This window comes from Choloepus didactylus, chromosome 8 (assembly GCF_015220235.1).
Source record: "Choloepus didactylus isolate mChoDid1 chromosome 8, mChoDid1.pri, whole genome shotgun sequence".
Classification (NCBI taxonomy): Eukaryota; Metazoa; Chordata; class Mammalia; order Pilosa; family Megalonychidae; genus Choloepus; species Choloepus didactylus.
The window spans coordinates 75,288,156-75,303,134 of NC_051314.1; the positions used below are offsets into that span (position 1 = coordinate 75,288,156).

General features: G+C 36.9%; 1 long non-coding RNA gene across 1 annotated transcript; it reads right to left on the bottom strand.

Moving 5' to 3' along the window:
- Positions 1 to 1,007: 1,007 nt before the first annotated feature.
- LOC119542088 lies at positions 1,008 to 14,378 on the bottom strand. The gene is made up of 3 exons (XR_005218417.1): positions 13,347 to 14,378; positions 7,059 to 7,198; positions 1,008 to 3,817 (listed from the first exon to the last, which is right to left on the bottom strand). It is a non-coding gene; the product is annotated as an uncharacterized LOC119542088 (long non-coding RNA).
- Positions 14,379 to 14,979: the final 601 nt, after the last annotated feature.

Genomic DNA, 14,979 nt, shown 5'->3' on the forward strand with positions numbered 1-14,979 from the left:
CTATCCTGTCTTGGAGCTGATGACCAGCTTGACTGAGGAAAAACTGGACCAAGTAGAAGAGAATTTCTACTGCCTCTCCACACCTCGTCTACCCACCTACTATCATCTGAACCAGCAGACCCTGCCTTCCCTCCTGTATAAATCCAGTCTATCCACTTATGCAACAGAGCACATCCCCTTTTGCCTACCCAAGGCACACCTTCAGCGATTCTACTCTATTTTCTCTCCTACATCATCAATCTTTTTTTCATGAAGACATGCTGTAATTTTATTAGCAAAGAAATGAGTTCTATGTGCTACATTCCTTTATGCATATATTAATTACCTCTTGTTAGTTATCCAATTCAAGTGTTTACTAATTTAAGTTTAATCTTAAACTGACTAATATTTTTTAAATGCCAAGGTCCTCCTTAATTCTGAAATTAGCATGGAGAAACAATAACAATACGCCCATTTTTTAAATAAATGTGAAAAAATTTCACTTGGCTAAGGATAAGGGGAAAGAAATGATGTTTTATGGTTTTGATTTATACTAAGAAATTTGTTTTACAACTATAAAATTAAAGCCATGTAACCTTTCTAAAATAAGCAAAAAATTGAAACCATTTCCTAGAAGTTTAGCAGTACTTTTAAAAAACTTATTATTTTTTTAATTAGAGATGTAGATTTACAGAAAATTCATGTAAAAAAATACAGTGTTCCCATATACCTCTCTATTGTTAATACTTTGCATTAGCGTAGTACCTTTGTTACAACTGATGAAAGATTATTAAAATAGTATAATTAACTATAGTCCATAGTTCATATTATGTGTATTTTTTCCATGTACCACCCTATTATTAACACTTTGTATTAGTGTTGTGCATTTGTTATAATACATGAAAGAATATTCCTATATTTGTGCTATTAACCCCAGTCCATTGTCCACAACAGGGTTCACTTTGTTATACAGTCCCATGTTTTATCTTCTATCATTCTAGTAACATACACGACCTGAAACTTCCCTTTTCAACCACATTCACATACATAGCTCAGAGCTGTTAATTACACTCACAATAATGTGCTACCATCACCATCATCGATTTCCAAACCTTTACAATCAACATAAATAGAAATTCTGTACAAATTAAGCGTCAGCTCCACATTCCTTATACTCAGTCTATCCTCTAGTTATTGGTATTTTAAAGTCTAATTCTATGAATTTGCTTATTATAATTAGTTCATATCAGGAAATCATACAATATTTGTCCTTTTGTATCTGGACTATTTCACTCATCATAATGTCATCATGGTTCATCCATGTTGTTGCATGCATCAGGACTTCATTCCTTTTTATAACTGAAAATATTCCATAGTATGCATACATCACATTTTTTCATCCATTCATCAGCTGATGGACACCTGGGTTGCCTCCATCCCTTGGAAACTGTGAACAATACTGCTATGAACATCAGTGTTCAAATATCTGTTCAAGTCCCTGCTTTCAATTCTTCTGGGTATACACTCAGCAGTGGGATGGTGGGGTCATACGGAAATTCTATATTTAGCTTCCTGAGGAAGCACAAAAGTGTCCTTCCACTAGCAGCTGCCACCATTTTCATTCCCACCAGCAATGAATGAGTGTTCCTATTTCTCCACAACCTCTCCAACACTTGTAGCTTTCTTTGTTGCCAGGGGCAATGCAGAAATTAAGATCAAGACAAAAATATTTCTGGAGACTGGGAGCAGGGGACACACCCGCCTGTCTGGCGAGTGTGTCTGTCCCGTTCCAAGACCCTATTTATTATGCTTTTAGGATAGAGAAATGCTTTAATGTGCACATAGACATTTTCCTCAAGGTGGTTTACATCATGTCGGCAAAATGGGTCTTATCTTATTCTCAAGGACAATAACAGAAAAACAGTTCCCCAGCTGCATTCTCACGTCCACGCCTACTTTAACAAGGCATGCCTTGATAGTGTTCTATTTTCAGCAGGGGCCCACTGTTCCAGGCCACCACCTCAAGTATGCAGGAAGGAGAGGAGAAACTTCAGGCTCTGTTTTCCACATGTCCCCCTTTTTGTTTTTATTTTTATTGCAGACATTATGGCTGGAATTGTAGATTTCTCAGTTAAACCAGAGACTGCTTGTCTCGTGCATTGGAGGACTAGACATAAACATAAAAGACAAATTAATATTATAAAGACACTTCCTAACATTTCACGACTTAAGCTTTTAACCCATGGTAAAGGATTTAGCTGTTGTATTTCATCAGCAATGCTCTGAAAGATTTTAGATGAGAATAAAACTTGGAGATTTGCTTGTTGAATTGCATGAACATCAGCTTGTAACTGGGAAATATCAATAGATAAACTTTATGATGTTCCATTAAATGTTTTTTTTAATTTTATCCCAGCTTACTGCTGAAGAATTGTATTCATGTGGAGTTTTGCAAAAGGTAGGTATATTTCAATCACATGTTAATTGTATTCTATGCCTTAGATCTTCTATTTCTTCTCCAAGTAAGAGAACAGCATTTTCTAAGTTAACCAAATGCTGGTTAACTTCCTTATCAATTCTCAGCTGTTCTCCCCAAGCTTTAACTAGCATTCTCATGCTATGTTTATACAAAGTGTGCCATCTGTACTGATTGATGAAGCTCAGTGCCAGCTACAGCAGCAGCAGTGGTTATTGCTATTAAACCTATAATAAATGCAATTAATATACCTAGAAATATTTTTACTTTATGTAACACTTTATTTAATAATGTTAATAGTAGATGCATATCAGGAGAGGATTTTTAGGGCCTTTCCTGAGTTACTGGGATCCAGAGGCCCGTTGGTCTTTGTAAGACAATTAAGGTAAGATTGCTGTTACTTAAGGTTCTATTTGCACAAGAATATAAAGCACAAGTGGCATTAGCATTACAAGAAACCTCCTTAGAACTTATGTTAAGAGAGAGATTACCTATCCAAAATACATATGGGTCTCTAACACAAGCCTGCACACTAAAGTGTTTGAACTTTAATTCAAGTTTAAAGTGTAATTATTTTTATGGGAATATGTTCCATTCCATATTTTAATATACTGTAGAGTGATTGGAATTTTCCAAATAGATGTTTGAGGGGCAAAATTATTTTTAAAAGGCCATGGTGGGACCATTCCCATACCATGCCATGTTATAGGTTTTCTGGCTTCTGTTTGCATACTATCAGTATCACTTAGAAGGGATGCCAAATTATGTGTACGAATTTTCCATCTTAATTGTTCATGTGCCGAGCAGGACTCATTTCGGCCACTGCAGTTCTGCACTGCAAACCCCTTAGGGGACCAGTCAGTTACAATTCCATAGGAACCATTAAGCAGTAGCACACCATTAGCCCCTCAACAAGTTTCCCAATGTATTCTCATTAAGGTCTGGAGACCAATACTTTGGGCGCTTGACAGACAGGATGCTGTGGAGTTCCATCATTTATCCTACTATTACTTGGTATGCAAAAGTCTGACCTGTCAACAAATATAACATAGAATGAGAGACATTTCCATGCTTTGGAATTATTGAAAGCCATGCTTGTTGCCCAAAGACAAACATTTTTTTTTCCCGTGTCCCAACATAGTGGTAAATGTAAGAAGGCCAAAGTAGAATTATACTTTGTCCCTATATAGGAGGAGAAGCCTCAGTGGTGGCTGGCATTGGTCCGATGTGAGTTTTTTTCAGCAAGAGGCCCTCCATCTGCATCATCAGAGGTTCTAGGTCCCACATGAACTTTCTCTTTTTCCCACTCATGGTACAGTTTCAAGTGTCATGTGGGCATCTAAATAGGAGCTTGATCTTCACCTGGAGAGACACAAGCAAAACCTCATCCCCATGTTAACAATTTTCTATTGTCCACTGCCCTGTCACAGGGTCCTTCCACCACACAGGAGGACTTTTAGTAAAAATATATCTGGATGTAGTAGGAGGGCTGAAGAAATGTCCTTCCACAGGAGTGCCATCAAGTGCCATCAAGTTTCTCATAACAATTTAAATAATTCAAGGTAAACAAAACACGGGGGAGACGGACCACAGGTGTGATTTTATCCATACTCTCATCTTCCCCTTTTTGTTTTTGTAAATATTCTTTTAATGTTTTGCTACAAAATGTAAAGTTGATGAGGTTTGGAATACCATTTAAGTGCATTCTATTTAGATTATTGGAAATGACATTTTACAAAATGAATTTCATTTTTAAATTAAGATTTTAATAATTTTACTGTAGTGACATAATAAATTACTGATAATTTATAAAATAATTATTAAACTGTAGTTGATTACATTAGTAGGTTGAAGAAATTCAGTGTTTTAATAGTTACCCTAACTTAACTCTCTATTTTGCAAAGCATTGTTTTGTTATTAGAACAACAAAAAGAATGTGAGATAGTTGAGGAAATTTATTTTTATTGCTCACTATGTGGTTATACAAAGAATAAAGAAGCAGATCTTTTATATTTCACCAATTTTATACTTTGTTCACTGAATTACAAAGCTTTTGACGTATTCATGATTATAAATTGCATATTAAAGTTCTTAAATGAACACTCTCAAATGTAACTGGACACTTTGATATTAATTACAGTTTAAATTTACAAGATTAAATTTATAATTTTACCAAGTAGGAGAAATATGAGCACAATACATCAATAAGAATTTTTAGAGATGAGGATACTGCAAGTGAATTAAATTTAATCTAGATAAATGGACTTAGTCTGGTAAAATTACTTACAAAAAGGAAAGTAAGTTAAGTGTTTTTAAAAGCAAAGAAGCTATTAATAATAGCATGAATTATATTCCCCTATATTTTTCTAAGTACTGCTATTATTGGAGCATGATAGACATTATATATATAATACATATATACACATACATATATATATAAATTATAGAAGTAATAAATTTTAAGTGCTTGATTTAACTCTTTATAATTTAAAAGATAACTAAGTAAAGTGGTTATATTTTCCCAGGCTTCATTTTCACAGTATACTATATTTACACAATTTTTAAAAATAGTTTCCACTTTACTTACATAATTCTTTAATGATTCAATATGTTTTAAAATATATTTTAAAATATGTTTTAAGTGTCTATTATGTGCAGACAGACATAATTAAATATAATATGTCCTCAGTGAAATCTATTTATAAATATTTGAAAGTAGTAGAATTCAGAGAGATACATTATCTTTGTTAAGAGTAGGACAACAGGCAGATCCATAATATAATGCTATTATATTATATTATAATCCATAATATAATCTAATAGATTTGATTGTGGTAAATCTCATTTAATGACAAGCAAGTTGCGAGTAAGAAAATATTCCCTTTATTATGTATATTTTTAATGAGACAAGTAAGTTAAACAAAATGGCCATTTGAACTGGGCACTGCTGGGAGGAACCCTTTTTTAGGAAGTATTTTTTATAAGACAGACAAACAAAACACACACACACACACACACACACACACACACAATTGACTTGCAGGGGCTTTCTGAAAAAATGGAATTGACAAAACAGATTTTTTTTTTTTGCCTTTTACATTGATCACTTAGGAAAACATTTTTATAACCTTTTACTATGAAATAATGCCTTCATAATCTAAGGAAACTTTTAATAAAAGCACATTTTAAAAAAATATTTCATATTAAAAGTTACCAAAATGATTTTGGAAATTGTTTTTAAGCAAACATTTTATAACATATAATTATTATGATGAGAAGTAGGATAGGAGAAGCAGGAAGAGAGTGGCTAGGTTGATAGTAAAACAGCAGGAATATATTTTGTGAATTATTAGGCACATACATACAACAATGAATATTAATTACTGCTTTAGGTGGTGGTTAGAATATTTAATGCTATTTTGTTTTACAAAACCACTTTTTTTTTAAAGTTGTGAGATTCCGTTGTTAAGCAGTTATTACTAGTTTTTACCATCTTCTAACTTTGATTAGAAGTTAATTTCTACATAAATTCAGACATAAATTTCTTACTTCCCAAACTTTCTGCAACTTCCTGCATTCATTCTGGCTTTATCCTACATTCTTAAACAATCAGTTATTTAGAGCAAAGACACTTTCTCTTTCCCTCTAATTAGAAAAACATTCTTTATACTTTTTATACAACATGCTATTACCATAAAATTAAACTTGCTAGAACACTGCTAGACATTTAAAACACTTTAGTTAATGCATTCTGAAACAGTGATAAACAATTTTTTGGCAGGGATTAATGGAATGTATAGGTGTTACATTGCTCCATAACAGGACGTGGAGAATTGTTAGGAATAAGAATTTGTTTTTTGTGTTGCTCATCCTGCAAAGGCAGAGGAGGCAGAGGTGGCCAATCTTCCTCCTCTCTAATTACATCCTTTTTTTTTTCCAGACTTCTTAGGGAGAGCCCTGGGCTGAATGCATGACTGAAGGGGATATAGGGCAGAACAAATTAGCCCCTAGGTTATTAAGGTTGAGACCGATATTTTGCTTCCTAATTTATGTTTTCTTAAGGATGTAGCTGACCAGTTTTTAAAGTTCCAAATCCAAAGTGCCTTGTTGAATAGAAGATAGCTGGGGGTTTTTGTTCCTTGTAAAGGTGGGGAAGGAGGAGGAGGCGGTGGAAGCTCCTTAAATTGAGGAGGACGATGGAGAGCGTGGCTTAAGGGGGAGAGAATTCTCACCCTCTGGGTCTGCCAGATTATTATCATTATTCTCCTCCTCATCCTCCATCAGGAGAGGCTTTAAAACTGACTTAATTAAGGTCAAGTGGACCAAATAGTGACTGGCAAAGGGACACCCTGTATATGCAATTTTTTTTAACTCTTTACCCACCTTATCCCAATCACTAGATTCCAGGGAGCCAAGAGAAGGAAACCAAGAGCAATACTTTTGTACAATTTGCAAGAGCTCTAGAATATGAGATTCATTAGCCTTAGCACTGTCAGCTTTTAGGAGCTGATAGAGGAGATAGACAAAAGGTAGATACTTGGTTATGCTGTCTCCATTCCCCATAGTAACCCTGCTTTAACAAAATGCTTGGGAGTCTTCTTACCTAGAGAAGTAGTGAGGACTCTGCTCCACCCGAGTTCCTGCGCTGATATCACACACCTTAGTCAATTAAATGAGCCTTCCCCGGAATGGAATGGACCAGCTACTTTGAGATTCCGGCCCCACGTTGGGCACCACTTGTTGCTGGGGGCGATGCAGAAATTAATATTTGAGACAAAAATATCTCTTGGAGACTGGGAGCAGGGGACACACCGCCTGTCTGGCGAGTGTGTCTGTCCCGTTCCCAAGACCCTTATTTATTATGCTTTTAGGATAGAGAAATGCTTTAATGTGCACATAGACATTTTCTCAAGGTGGTTTACATCATGTCTGCAAAATGGTTCTTATCTTATTCTCAAGGACAATAACAGAAAAACAGTTCCCCAGCTGCATTCTCACATCCACGCATACTTTAAATGAGGCATGCTTTGATAGTGTTCTGTCTTCAGCAGGGGCCCACTGTTCCAGGCCCCCACCTCAAGTATGTGGGAAGGAGAGGAGAAACTTCAGGCTCTGTTTTCCACACTTTCTGTTTTTTTAATAGTAGCCATTCTACTGGGTGTGAAATGATATCTTATTGTGGTTTTGATTTGCATTTCCCTAATAACTAGTGATGTTGAGCATCTTCTCATGTGTTCTTTAGCCATTTGTATATCCTCTTTGGAGAAATATTTGTTCAAGTCTTTTGCCCATTTTTAATTGGGTTGTCTGTTTATTGTTGAGTTGTAGGATTTCTTTATATATTCTGGATATTAAACCCTAATCAAGTTGTTTCCAAATATTTGCTCCCATTGAGTAGGTTGTGTTTTCACTGTCATGACAGACCTCTGATGCACAACAGTTTTTAATTCTGAGGAGGTCCCATTTATTTTTTCTTTCATTGCTTGTGCTTTAGGTGTAAAGCCTAAGAAACCATTGCCTAACACAAGATCTTGAAGATGCTTCCCTACATTTCATTCTTGGAGTATTATAGTCCTGGATCTTATATTTAGGTCTTTGATCCATTTTGAGTTAATTTTTGTAGATGGTGTGAGATACGGGTCCTCTTTCATTCTTTCGCATGTGGATATCCAGTTCTCCCAGCGCCATCTGTTGAAGAGACTATTCTTTCCCAGTTGAGTGAACTTGGCAGTCTTGTCAAAAACCAGTTTGTCATAGGTGTTAGGGTCTATTTCTGAACTCTCATTTCCATCTCTGCAAATAAGCTGTTGGAATTCTGATTGGGATTGCATTGAATATGTAAATCATTTTGCATAGAATTGACATCTTAACAATATTTAGTCTTCCAATCCATGAACATGGAATGTCCTTCCATTTATTTAGGTCTTCTTTGATTTCCTTTTAGCACTGTTTTGTAGTTTTCTGTGTACAAGTCCTTTACATCCTTGGTTAAAGTTATTCCCAGATATTTGATTCTTTTAGTTACTATTGTAAATTAGTTTTTTTTCCAGATTTCCTCTTTAGCTTGCTCAGTACTAGTGTATAGAAACACAACTGATTTTTGCATGTATTACGATTTCTTACTGTTAGAGAAGGGAGAATACTGTAATGAACCCTGTGATGTTGGATTGGCACTAGAGGTAATGCTGTGAACTCATGGTTTGCGTAAGATAGATAGATAAATAGAAAGAAAGAAGGAAAGAAAGAAAGAAAGGAAGAAAGGAAGGAAGGAAGGAAGAAAGGAAGGAAGAAAGGAAGGAAGGAAGAGATTTAAATGTGTGTATCTATATGTAGTGCGTATATATATATATATATATATATATAGATAGATAGATATATATAGATATATATGTATACATATGCATGCATATAGTCACACTCATACATACACATGCACATATAGATAGATTCCCTAATCTTATACACTGAGAGGATCTGGGAACAGTGACACCCAATTAAAATGAGAACACCTACAATCCAGATATTTTTCCACTAAAGGGAAACAAGCTACTTAGAGAAATGGAAGATGAGTTTGGAACATCCTGGTGAAGCAGAAAGTCAGGAAGTATTCAAAGAATGATGAGTACAGGTCAGAAGGACACAGAAGCTAGATTAAAGGGGCTCCTATTGGCCAAATCTGTAACTATTGTGTTTGACAATTGTGCTGGTTTGGATGTATTATATCCCCCCAAATGCCATTATCTTTGATGCAGTCTTGTGTAGGCAGGAAATGTATTGGTGTTGATTGGGTTGGAGACTTTTGATTGGATGTTTCCATGGAGATGTGATCACTCAACTGAGGGTGAGATCTTTCATTGGATAATCTCCATGGAGGTGTGGACCTGTCCATTGAGCATGGGCCTTGATTTGTTTACTGGAGCATATATAAGCTCAGACAGAAGGAGTGAGGTTGCTACAGCCAAGAGGGATACTTTGAAGAATGCACAGAAGCTGAGAGAATAGCTACAGATGAGAGACTTTTTGAACACAGTCATTGAAAGCAGACTCTTGCTCCAGAGAAGCTAAGAGAGGACAAACGCCCCAAGAGCAACTGAGAGTGACATTTTTGAGGAACTGCAGCCTAGAGAGGAACATCCTGGGAGAAAGACATTTTGAAACCAGAACTTTGGAAGAGACGCCACCCATGTGCCTTCCCAGCTAACAGAGGTTTTCCAGACACCATTGGCCATCCGCCAGTGAAGGTACCCAATTGCTGATGCATCCCCTTGGACACTTTATGGTCTTGGGACTGTAACTGTGTAACCAAATAAATCCCCTTTTATAAAAGCCAATCCATTTCTGGTATTTTGCATTCCAGCAGCATTAGCAAACTAGAACAACCATCAAAACAAATATTAAAAATAACAGATACTTAGCCAATTTATCAGAAAAGAAAATCATGAGTGCATATTTACATTGATAATTAATTAATTGAATATTTGATAAGTAATGGAATATTTACATTGTTTCAAAGTACTACTCAAAGGGAAATAAATTAACTTTCCAGTGGAGAAGGCTGGCAGATACCACCGGAATTAAGTGATCAAAGTGAGAATCATCAGTAATGGGATAAATTGAAATCAGGCATCACCTGATAGAATGCAATGAGAAAAATTCAGCTTTGCTTGTATGATATTCCTACCAAAGTTGCATATCCTAAATCTAATCAAGAAGATATAACAGGCAAACCCAAACTGAGGGACAGGCTACAAAATCACTGGTCTGTAATTTTCAAAAACATTAAGGTCATTTAAATCAAGGAAAGACTGAAGACCTGTTTCAGACTGAAGGAGGCTAAAGAGGCCTAACAAATAAATACAACATGTGATTCTGAACTGGATCCTTTTGGAAGAAAGGACATAATTGGGACAATTGGCAAAACTTCTTTGGAGTCTAAGGATTACATTCCATAGCATATTTTTTGATATAATCCTTAGATTGTAATGACTTAGTATGATGGTAGTGTATTTCTTGATTTTCATGGTTGTATTGTAGTTATGTAGGGCAATATCCTTGTTTGTAGGAAATACAATTAATATACTCAGGGGTAGTAGGTCATCATGTTGGAAATAGACTCTCAAATGGTTCATGGAAAACAAATTTCTTTGTACTGTACTTGCAACTTTTCTGTATATTTGAGATTGTTTCAAAAATTAGAAAGAGACAAAGGTGCATAACAAAGAATTTTGTTGGCTTTTCATGGTTTCACAGGGCTTCACTCCATTAGACAAAGGTCTCATCCACAGATATTTATGAGGTAATCCCTTTTCTATCTTTGGTTTATGCTGAGACGTTTGGGGACAATGTCTTTAAACCACCTAGAAGCCCTCTAGTTTGAGAAAATTTCTGAGTCACATTCTTAATTTCTTCATAGAGACTTCTGTATGACTGAAAACTCTGCCTTTTTAATCTTTCTGATGTTTTAGCAAAAGGTTGTATACCAACACATTCATCTTCACCCCCCCACCATGTCATGTTTTGGAAATCAAACTCCTAATTGTAGCATCTTTTGCCACCTTTTTAGGCTGAGAATTTTCCAAACCGTCAAGTTCTAGTTTCTTTTTTTCTTTCCTCAATTAATCAGGCCACACCTTCAACACTTTGCTTGGATCTCTCTTCAGCTAAATATCCAACTTCTCATTTACAACTTCTACTTTACAGATAACAGCAAGACTCAATTCGACTAAGCTTTCTGACACTATGTAACAAGGATCCCCCTTCCTCCACTTTCCAAGGACATGTTTCTTACTTCCTCTGAGCCCTCACCAGCAGTGCCTTTAATGTCCATCATTCTGATTACAGTTTGTTCACAGAGATTTAGGTATTATCAAAGTGATTTAGATTTTCTCCACAGCACTCCTTATTTCCTTCTGAGCCCTCACTGGAGCTCTTTAACATCCATATTCTACTGACAGCCTGTTCAAGACAATGTAGGTTTTTTCCATCATGCTTCTTAAAGTTCTTACAGATGTCACTGCCCAATTCCAAAATCACTTCCACATTTTTACGTTTCGTTACAGCAGCACCAAACTTATCAAAATCTGTGCTAGTTTTCTATGGTGCCATAAGAAATTATCCCAAACTTAGTGGCATAAAACAACATGCATTTATTAGCTTATATGCTGTATATCAGAAGTCTGGACAGCCTCAGCTGGGTTCTATGTTCAAAGAATCACAAGGATGATATAACGGGATCTGCTAGCCTGGGCTCATATCTGGGGGCTGTGGGAAAGAACCCACTTCCAAGCTCATTCATGTTGTTGGCAGAATTCTGTTCCTTATGGTTGTAGTACTGAGGTCCCTTTTTACCTTCCTATCAGTTGGAGGCCATGCTCTGCTTCTAGAGGCCACACTCATTTCTTCTCATGTGACTCCCACCATCTTCAAAGCAGCAATGAGTGCCAAGTCCTTCTTGTATGTCCAATATCCCTGACTTCTTCTGTCTTTATCTCCTCACCAGCCAGAGAAAGTTCTCTGCCTGTAAGGGCTTATGTTATTAGATTAGGCCAACCTAGATAATCTTCCTTTCTAAAGATCAACTGCACCATATAACCAATACTAATATATGCATGAGCTCTTTTGGGTCATTCCTAGAAATTCTACTTTATCACAAATCCTTGGCCCATTTTTACATTGTTCTTTGTTTTCTTACTAAACCTTGAGTCTTACTAAGTCTTTATATATTTTGGATACAAGTCCTTTGTCAGATACATAGTTTGCAAATATTTTCTCCTAGCCTGTAGCTTGCCTTAAGAGAACTAAGATTCTCTTGCAATTATTTATTTTTAAAGTAGATAAAAATATTTTCTATTTTTCTGTAAAAAACTCAAACAACAGTTTTCAGTATGTGATCCTCAATTGATTTATCTGTCAGGAGTCCTTTGCTGAAGAAGGGCACAGAATCTCAGATCCACAGGTACATCATGCTCCATCAAATAGGATTCTGCTCCCCGAGGACAGAGCTCAGGTTCTAGCATCTGGTCAGAAGCACTCAGAGACTCAGCATTGCTCTCCAGATCAGACCAACACAAAGGTCCTCACTTAGCACAGGCACACCTGACATGGGAAGGTGACTGATGACCCAGTATGAAAGACTATGCTCTCCAGTGGGGAGCATGAACTGTTCTAATAATACAATCCGTGGCCAGTGAATTCCTGTGTTTGGGATTTCACCCTGGAGTCCTATAACATACCTAGGTCTGTGGGATTTGAATAGAAACCCACTTCCCGACTCTAACCCCTACCCTGCCCGATCTGTTCCCCTAGAAGGAAGAATTGTTTTGAGAGTTCCCATAGTGGGTTTCTCTCTGTGTCAACATAATTGAGTAGAAAAGCAGGAAGAGAAACCAGTAAAAAAGATGTATGTTGGGGGCTGGACCTAGGGTTCCTTACCTGATGGATGTCTCTGATTTTCCTAAACATTGGTAAAAGTTAACTCCTCTGTCAAGTAACCAAAGGAGTCACATCCCATGCAGGAAGAAGAAGAGTGAATCAATGTGCCAAGAAGTGGAGCTAGATCTCCGTCATGCCACACTAAGGCCCCTCCGAAAAAAGGAGGTAGTTCTCCATCATCTAGCATGCACTGTCACCTGAGGCAACCAGCCAGGAGACTGTGCACGCTAGACAAGCATTCCAGGTGTGCATCACAAAGCAATGGAATGGTCACAAGGGTTCTTGGGGGGGGGGGAGGCGAGGGGAGAGAAAGAGGAAGGTAAATCTTTTCCCCTACCATCTAGTCTAACAAATCCCTCCACTCCTCCTTCAACCTTTCATCATATTTTAAAAATATACCTCGGTGAAATTTTGAATTTATTCCATCTATAACCCAGATAATAGCTGGGTCCCCGTTTACCTGTCTTGGGGAGCTCATCTGGGACCCATCATTCCACAGTGTTGGAAGTTTGAAGGTCTACAGGAATTTTTAATTCTGCTCTCAGGATCTCCTCTGTCTTCAACTCCAGCTTCCACGTACATGTTTGCCTTGCATCAATCCAGTCATAGAAGTCAGCTCCCTCTTCAGGATTCCCCCAAAGAATCCACATTCACAGAAATGAATTAGTGCACAATGTAGCTTTTACTAAACTTTTTGTCATTCTTTGATGTCATATGGTCTCTAGTCTGCTTGCATCTCTGTATTTTTTCTCTTTATATAGGATGTTAATTTTTCTGGTTTTCTATGCATGTGATGGGAAATGGCCATTCCAGCCCTACTTGGCTCCCAGTCTAAGAAATCAACAGAAATTAGATTCTCTGAGTCCCAATTCCAAATTTATGGAGATGATTTATTGGCTTAACTAGGGTCAATTCCACCCCTAATCTAACTAGCTGGAGCTGAGGGCAAGATCTGACCCACACTGATGAGGTACTATTGTAAGCAAATTTGCTGAACAGACTGGGTGGGGAAAATCTTCCAAGAAGGGGTTATGTGACATGGCTCTCAAATATTGGGGGAAGGAGTATATTCTTACTAGTATTTTAAAGCACACATATTTTAAAGCAAGATCCAACTGTTCTTAAAAGTATATATTATGTTTCTGATTAAAAATTTATAAATATGTTAATTATAGAAATTATTGTAACTATAGCTGAGATGAAGAAGAAAATAAAAGTCAATACTACCTCAGGATAACCATTGTTAGTGTGTTGTTTTATCCTTTTTGTTTTCTCCATCCTCTTTTTACGTTTTTAAAAATAAAAGTGTAATCATACATACATACTAATTTTATGACTATCCTTTTGCACATAATAAAATCATTTCCATGTTTTTAACATTTTTCTCTAATGTATTTCTCTAATAATTTTTGATGAATGCATATTATTGCATTATATGCATTGTGCTGGTTTGGACGTATTATGTCCCCCAAAACGCTATTATCTTTGATGCAGTCTTGTGTGGGCAGGAAATGTATTGGTGTTGATTGGGTTGGAGACTTTTGATTGGATGTTTCCATGGAGATGTGATCACTCAACTGAGGGTGAGATCTTTCATTGGATAATTTCCATAGAGGTGTGGCCCCACCCATTCGGCATGGGCCTTGATTGGTTTACTAGAGCACTATATAAGCTCAGACAGAAGGAGCGAGCTTGCTACAGCCAAGAGGGACACTTTGAAGAATGCACAGAAGCTGAGAGAGTAGCTGCAGATGAGAGACAGTTTGAAGATGGCCATTGAAAACAGACTCTTGCTCTGGAGAAGCTAAGAGAGGACAAACCCCCCAAGAGCAACTAAGAGTGACATTTTTGAGGAACTGCAGCCTAGAAAGGAACATCCTGGGAGAAAGACATTTTGAAACCAGAACTTTGGAGCAGACACCAGCCACATGCCTTCTGGGCTAACAGAGGTTTTCTGGACACCATTGGCCATCGTCCAGTGAAGGCACCTGATTGTTGATGACTTACCTTGGACACTTTATGGCCTTAAGGCTGTAACTTTGTAACCAAATAAACCCCCTTTATAAAAGTCGACCCATTTCTGGTGTTTTGCG